Raw genomic sequence first — 8,909 nt, 5'->3', positions numbered from 1 at the left:
CATATGTGGAAATCATTCTAGAGGACGATCCTTAGCACAGAAAGCTCTTAATGCAGGCTACTACTGGCTTATTATGCATCAAGACACTAAGGAGTTAGTACAAAAGTGTGACCGCTGCTAACGCTACAAGCCGGTACCAGCACTGCCTGCCAGTGAACTACACCCTTAAACGAGTCATTGGCCAGTCATGTAGTGGGCAATCGACTTGGTAGGGCCAATGTCGCCCGCTACTAGGAATAGAGGTGTGATGATCGTGGCAACTGACTACTTCACTAAATGAAAGGAAGTAGAGCCCATGACAACCACAACTCAGACAGACATAGAGAGCTTCATATGGAGGAACATTATTTGCCGATTTGGCATCCTTCAATCCATCGTCATAGACAACTGCCCGTTATTCGTAAGCAAAGATTTGGCGAAGTTTTTCCAGAAATATGGCATCAAACATCATATGTCCACGCCAAAGTATCCCCAAGGCAATCGACAGGCCGAAGCATCAAACAAGATGATTCTCGACTACCTCAAGAAATCCCTCTCCAATAAGAAGGAAAAATGGCCAGACAAACTTCCTGGATGTCTATGGGTGTATCGCATAACCAAACGATTAGCAACCAATGAGACTCTTTTCTTTTTGGTATTTGGTTCAGAAACAATCATTCCTCCCAATGTCATCGTGCTAAGTATTAGCACTTTACTGCCGAGCATCGAGCAGAACATAAATGTGATGGCCATAAACTTAGATCTCGCAGAAGAGAAACATGAGAAGGTCATCACCCACATTGCAGCCTTCCGCTACATCAAAGCCCGAAGGCTCAAGCAGGTCGACGGGCACTACCTCGCAAGCCAAGGACTATCCAATTGTTATGTAATTCTTGTCTTACAACTAAGTTTTCGATCATTTCACTCGTTTTTCAATGAGGAATTTAGAAGTAATTTACAACTTGGCTCGGTTGCATGCTTAAAACAACTGATCACTCCTACGCTTCAAAAGAAGACTGCACCATTCTTAGGGACTTATCGCAGGAATTGCACCCTTTAGGGACCAACCATGCTCTCCAGTGCGAGAGGGCAAACCAATTTCCCGAAACCCATAGGAGTTTGCTCTCCAATGCGGGAGGATAAACTATACACTCTGAATATCCAGACGTGGATGAGTTAGGCTACCCTAGTGTAACTAGGTGCACGATGGCTTGCACCGGGATTCCTAGAAGTAGCCACAATAGTTTTTTTCAAGGCTTAACTAACTGAAGGATTTTTTTTGTCTCTTGACCTAATCTGTGGGGAACCAAGCCTCAGAGACGAATGAGGCACATTATGTAGTATGCCCTATGGACGACTGCCCTGAAACCCTAAAGCTACCACCTAATGCACTAAGGTAGTTTATGGTTTCCAGAATACTGCTTACGGCTTGCCCTTCGAGTAGTAAGCCATTCTAAACTTATACAACCGCATATTTTTGTGAAAGGTTAAACAGTTAGCGTGTATATACGAAGCTCTATCTACTACCGACATGCTACGCAGTCGATAAGCTTCACCTTTGCCAAGCATGGAATGATTGTCTAGATCTATAATAATTTCTAAAGTGTTGTGATACATGTTACGCAACCCACGGAATTGGTTACATAAAAAGCAAGGAGTTCTCTCAGACCTTTGCTTACAAAATTCTATACAACTGCGTACTTTTGAAACGAAAGGTTAACGAATTTCATGACCTAAAAATCTTTAGTACGTTGTGATACAGGCCACATAGCTCAAAGGATTAAAGATAGCCAAGGTTAATAGCCAAATGGTCACGCGGACTCATCTGCTTCTGTAAGTAAAGTGTCCGGCTGCTGACCCTGTGGCTAACAACTTTGCAAAAGTTTTACACTAACACCTACGGTTGCATAAGATATGTGGGCCTGTCTGCTTATGGAAAAGCAGCATACTTGATGCTGATCTAAAGGTCAAAGGTTGAGCCTAAAAAAAAGAAGCGAAGATGAAGAAAAGCGAAAGAAGTAAGTTTATTAAATTTTCTAGCAAAATTGATAAACAAATAGCAAAGGTAAAAGGAGTTCAAGCAAAGCAAAAAAGCAATAAGGAAAACAAAAAAAATCCTAAAGGCTACCTAGAAGTAAGACTACTCTTCAGCAGCTTGGACATCCCACGACTACTCGGTCACCACACTTTCAGCACCGTGATGCTCTCAGCAGCGGTATCATCTAGCGTTTCACCCACGGCTACCCCAGCTTGGGCACCAACTTCTCCAACTACTTCACCAATGGAAGCATCAAAAGTAAAGGCAAGCAAATCTTCTAAAGAAATAAAGAAGGTCTCGAAGTCTTTCCCAGCAAACTTAAAGTCAGATGGCCTACCAAAAAGATGACCTATATAACCCAACTTGTAGAAATTGGCCTAACTTTGAACAGGTGAAACCTCAAGCCCTGCATTCTCAACTTTCAACTGCTCGTTCTCCTCGAGCAAACCAACACGGACTCATTGTAGCTTATCCACTTCCTTCTTCAAATTTTCGTTGATCTTCAGTACACCTTGGAGTTCCAACACTTGGGGCTCAAACCTATCGACAACCTTTTTGAAGTAGATCACTTGATTATAAGTAGCAATCAACTCTTTATCATTTGCGTAAGTAATAAAGCAAAGCTTAGAAACAACACGCTTAAGATCTTGAATCTGAGGTATGTAACATCCAATCTCATTCTCTGCACTTTCATACTTCACTTAGATCACGTCAAGCCTAGTCTTCAATTCAACGATCTCCTGGCGAGTGGTCTCAAGTTGCAGAGAAGTGAGGGCGGATATATTAGACCCCGTCAAAGCGACGAGCTCAAACTTCAACCTCTTGATATTCTCAGCAGAAGAAGAAACTTCAGCTGCCATAATCTTTGTCATCTCCTTGGCAGCCTTGGTATATTCTTAGTCAAGGAGCATAGACTCGGTTGCTAGAATCGCTGGTTTCTGCATCATAGCAAGCAGAGCAGTTCTTCTATATTGGGTCGTATGCTTCGCAAATGAACTTGGGGCAAATACCCCCTTTAACGCCATCAACAAGCTTGGGACACGTGTCCATGTCTTCAAGTAGATTTGGCTTCAAAAGCGCATAAATCTTAGCAGCCTATCTCGAAACAAGCTTGGTGGATTTTTCACAACTGCTCACACGAGCAGTCTCCTCTTTCTTAGCAGGCGAACCAGTCTCAGTAGTAAAAGGAATAGGCCTTGGCGCCAATTTAGTAGCGGAGTCCACCATATTGATCTTCATAGTAGCAAGCCTTTTTGAAAGTGAATAAGGCTTTGTTCCCAACAGACGTCTTGGCATAAATTTCGGCACTGGGGACACGACGGAACCTTTACGCTGATCAATCCTATCAGTAATCGTACTAGTTACTTTCGGCATGGCATGCGTCATCAGCTCAGATCTAGCGGCTTCATCATTCTTCCCCTTGGAAGAACTCAAGTCAATCACTAGCCTATCGGTAGCAAGCAGACCTTCATGAGCAGTGGAGGAAGTCTTTGGCTTTTTCTCAACTGGCATTTCTTAAGCAGGCGGGGAAGATCCCTTCTTTCCATCTTCATTCACACAGGCACCACGATAGTGATTAGACGCCCTAATGCCTCCACCTTGATCCGCTTTATCTTCTCTCTCAAGGGCAGCCCACCTTTCTCCCGGCAAATAGGACTAAGCAGCCAATGCCACTCACTGTATGCAACAGGGATACCTAAAGCAGCATGCACTTTTTTCATATCTGGAGAAGTCTTGGGAGTTAAGCCGAATTTCGAATACATAAGCAGAGAAGGAAAATCAACAAATCAAAGAGCAACTTAACAAAGTACAAAGTAACCTAAAAACTAAGCAGTCAACTTACTGATGATGAAAATCATTAGAACGTGTAGCTCAGGGGAAGAATCAAACTCTCATTCTCTACTTATCTTCAAAGTCTCCTTAACCCAATCATGATATCCCTTGCTGGAATAATCGAAGAGCCTATGGCGAGAATGCAGCTACCCAACACCATCAATATGGCCTATGTCAAAGAAGTACCAGAATTCATTGACGGTTAGATCCAAGTCAAAGAATTGGCTTAGGTTGAGCAATCCTACCATCACACATACTGCATTTAGAGAACAATGAGTGGGGGCACACTTCATGGAACAAAGCACTTCTTCGAAGAAACGCGGCATGGGAAATCCCGGCACAAAGTAGTAGGGGTGAAACTTGATGGCTCTCCGAGCCCCACTCCATGGCTCACGACTGCTACCCTCCTTGACATGCTTCATACGTACCCCAAACGAAATGGCATGCCTATATGCTTCGAGGAAATCTCTGAACAAGTCATCAAAATTAATTTTAAAGTGAGCAGCCTTGAAGTTGCCCATTTTACTTAAAGACCCACCTTGGTGATACAACGGTGACACACCATCGTCACTCTTATGGCTTAAAGAAGACATGCTCGAAGAAATTCTACAAAGACGCAACCACCCACAACAACAATGTCATGGCCCTTCCAAGCCACTTTTTGACACATCCTCGACCCCCATCGAGCCAAATTTCAAGCCTCGAGGCTCCAAAAAATTAAGAAGACAAGGAAAATTAAATTTTCTTACCTTCATGCAGCGTGAAGATGAAGAGAGTAATGAAAGACGATCCTTTGCACGGGTAAGTGTACAAGATTGCTACGGGAGGGGGAACAAATATCCTCTAGCTTTCTCTCTCTTGTAGGTTAGAATAAATTGCTTTCTGAAGTTGGTTTAATCAGCTACTTAAGGTAGACCTAAATAGACTTTGGAAGTGATTTATTTCCCTTTCCTAGGTGGATCTAATTTCCAATTAATGTGGGAATCTACATCAAAATAGGAAACAATATTCCGTTTCCTAAAGCAAAGGAAGATCTCTACACCTATTGACCTTTCTTGCAAGCAGCCCAACAGGTATAGGGCCATTTGTGGAGCCAAAATTAATCAAGAAAATTATGGAGATGACACGTGGCTTTTGGGTGAAAAGGACAAAATTACCCTCGAGACACTCTGGGATTCCCACGCGCATGCAACGGACAATAACGGCTCAATCAAGGAATTGTCAAAGGTGATCAAAATGATATTTATTCAAATCCCTCTCTTCACTCCTCATCAAATCCTTATTCAAAAGGTAACTACCAATTTTCCTATTCATTTTAGGTTTAATTGCCAAGTTAATTGCAAGATATTATTTCACATAATATCTTGCAATTATACTCACAATTTGACCAAATATGGCCAGCCCCTATTCTCTAAATAAGGTAGGTCACTCCCCTATATAAATAGCCCTATTCTCCCACTAACAAGCGACGCCATTGGCTACCCACAAACTCCTAAACACATTCTTTTCAGAATTCTAACTTTGGCATCGGAGATTCTTCGGCCGAAGCCCCCCTCATTCATCGTTGGCGTGTGAGACTTTTGACCTTAATCTTAGGTGTTATTATTTTGCAGGTGCATAAGTCCTGCTGGCCAGTATAAATCTTGTGTGTTTTTAGTTTTTCTCTATTTTGCTAAGTTTTAGTCTATTGCCAGATCATCAAAGAGTAAGATCTAAAGAGAGTCAAAATACAATTGGTATCGAGAGCTTGTTTCAAAGTGTTCTATGGTGCCAAAAAGGAAGGCTACAGTGGACCTAGGGCTTGCGTAGATCCTTTGGATGGCAAAGATGACTTCACGAACTAGCAAAAAATGATGAAGAATGTATTGATGCAGTATGATTTAGATAATGCACTTGGTGGTAAGAAGCCTACAATCATGACAGTAGAGGCATAGACCAAGGTTCTAAAGAAGGCCAAAAGCTCCATCAAGATCCATCTCACAAGATCAATCAGGTCCCACATCACAGAAAAGATGATTTCTAAGGAAGCATGGGACAAGTTTGAAGACATTTATAAGGGCAAAACCATGTCCAATAAACTTTTTGTCCAGGATGAACTATTCGAGCTTCGACTAAAAGAAGGAGGTGATATTGAAGATCATGTAAGCAGGTTCCAGAATTGCATAAACAGTTTTTAGAAGCTCGAAGAAACTTACGAAGATGATGACATGATTATCATCTTGCTGAGGTCTCTACCTTCGTCTTTCAAGCACTTTCGAAAAACTCTAATGTTTGGAAAAGAGTTTTGAAGCTTGAAGATGTAATTCAGCTCTTCAGTCATATGCTAAACTAGATGATATAACTGAAAGCTCTCAAAGTCTTTATGTCAAAGGCAAGGAGAAGGGGCGGAAAAACACAAAGGAAGAGAAGAGCAGCAACAACAAGGGTAGGTTAAAACCCAAGAAGAAAAAGGAAAAGAATGAAGGGGTGATTCGAATGTGTGCCGATCTTTAGAAGTGGAATTGCAAGATTTGGTAAGAGAAGAAAGCCAAGATAGTAGGAAGCTTTAGTTAGTGTAGTCACCGAGTAAGAGAGTGACGGGGAGCTTCTTTTAGTAACATTAGGCTCCAAGGCTTTCACAAGTTAGATTTTGGATACTAGTTGCACATTCCATATGTGTGCAGTAAGAGAATGGTTTGATACTTACAAAGAGGCCAGCAATGGATAAGTTTTAATAGAGGACGATTCACCATGTCCTATAAGGTGGATCGGCACTGTTAGAATCAGAATGTGTGATGGAGTGATATTTTTTTTTTCAAAATGTTCATAGAAATTTACCAATATCATTGGATCCATTGTTTGAGAATCCGCCTCTTCATTGGAAGGATGTAAAGTTTTGGATGAAAAATGTACTTTGATGTCCTAAGATTTTCACAATCTTTCACAACTCACAAGAGAAAAACAAATTTACATTTGAAATATTCCAATAAAGAATATGCAACCGGAGTTGTAATAGGTCTATTTTCATCTTCAGGAGTATATTTTCCCACCGAAGAGCTCTTAAAGGATATTGTCAATGTATGCGCCATTAATATTAAAGTGTATCAGGCCAACAAAGATGAGAAAAGCTATCTCCGATATATGGTTGGTATAACTACCCAACGTGACAACCACGTACTGACAAGCCCTAAACTACTAGATCACAACCGCGTGATACCCTCTCTAATTAAATTGGGAAAATTTTATTTGAACCCATATAATCCCATTCTATACCCAACTTAAATTTTAAATGTGAGATGTCTTTTTTATCTTATTACAAAATTACCATCAAGTACAAAATGAAATTAATAATAAAATTAAAATTTATCTATAAACCCACTTAATCAATAAACCATTGAGGGCATGAGGCTCCTTTGAATTCAGAATCTGAAGGAAACAAATTGGATTTAAGAAGGGGCCTATCTTTCTTGACATCTTCATTGAATGTAAACAAGGGGGCTATATTTCTTGACACTCAAGTCTACTATGTACTTTCAACTTGTCTTCACCAACCTAATTTTTTAGTACTAAAATTGTTGCTTCCCATTAAAGTTTAATCATTTGAAGCAACCACATGTTGTCTATGTTGTTTGCTGACCTCGAATTCTTCCTCTGTTGCCCAAGCAATCCCCATGGTCGACAAAGAAGGATGACTGGAACAAGAGAACCTCTATAAGCAGAAGTGACAAAGGTCGAGTAAACACGGCATTTCACTCGACCAATTTTTGCTTCTTGTTTGTGACTTTTTTTTTCTAGAAGCTTTGCCATTATTTAAAGGCTCTTTTTCTTCTAGAACCTCTATTAGATTAACTGGATGGTGAGCTAATCATCTTTTTAGATTAATGTATGGATTCACCAGCTAGTTAAAGAGCCTTCGCTCTCCTAGTAAGACGGAACATGAATTGTGCGGGCAATCACAATGGATATATTTATGGAAATGCCACTCAACAACAATTATTGTCCAGACAAATTCATGACACCCCTAATACTAGCTTAAGCATTTTTGCCTAATAAACATTACAAACCAGACAAAAGAACCCATTTTATATATTTTCTGTATTTATATAATCACTATTATATTGTGTGCTTGTATTCATAAAACGAGTTTGAGTTCTATAATTCATCAAGGAAAGTGTAATTACTGTGGCAATGGGTGAGTTTGAATAAATCTTGTTTATGAAGCGCCAATGGGGTAAGAACAATAAGAATCCAATTTAAAACCCAACTCGATTTCCATTGTATGAGAAATAGCATATTGATTTAACATTTCAATCTCAGATAAGCACAAAAGGACTGCAACATATGATTTAATTACTTCATCTAATCTTGTCTACTCACAAACTTCTCAATTTTAGATTGCTTGTTTGATCAATTCATCAAACACGACTCCAAACATGTATGGACATTATACTATGATCAATGAAATAACCATCATTCATTTGACTGCTCTCTTTTAGCTTTGAATGAGTTGGAGAACTCTGATTTTGGGTTTTTATTTTCTAAATAGGTGTGAAGATAAATTTACATATTGAATTGAGTTTGTGAGGGTAGTCTAGTAAATTTGAGTTTAAAGAGATATTGATAGTTTCATTAAAAATAATATAGGTGTAGAGAATAAGTTAGGTGTAGAAAGAGATTACATGGGTTCAAATAAAATTTCCCATTATAAATTAGCTAGAGATCAATTTCTAACTCCAATACCAACAAACCATATAGTCTGTAATTAAATTGGGAGAACAATATATTTATATTATGTATAAGACAGTAAGAGGATAAAAAAAATTGATACAAAATAAGGAGCTTGTAGCTTAATTAGTTAAAAATATTCATGTATACTCACGAAGTTCCGTGTTTGAACTCTCACACTAAAAAAATGATACAAACACATTAATGCATCAAGTTCTTGTTAGCTAGCTTTATTAATTAATTAATTTATTTGTTTATCGATTTATTTATTTTCAATAAAAATCATTTTCTTAGCTAACCAAGTGTATCTCATCGGCACGCACGAATAATGTTGAAATCCCCATTATTTTCTTCA

The sequence above is a fragment of the Malus domestica genome, chromosome 14, assembly GCF_042453785.1.
Source record: "Malus domestica chromosome 14, GDT2T_hap1".
Lineage (NCBI taxonomy): Eukaryota > Viridiplantae > Streptophyta > Magnoliopsida > Rosales > Rosaceae > Malus > Malus domestica.
Note: the sequence above shows the minus strand (reverse complement) of the source record.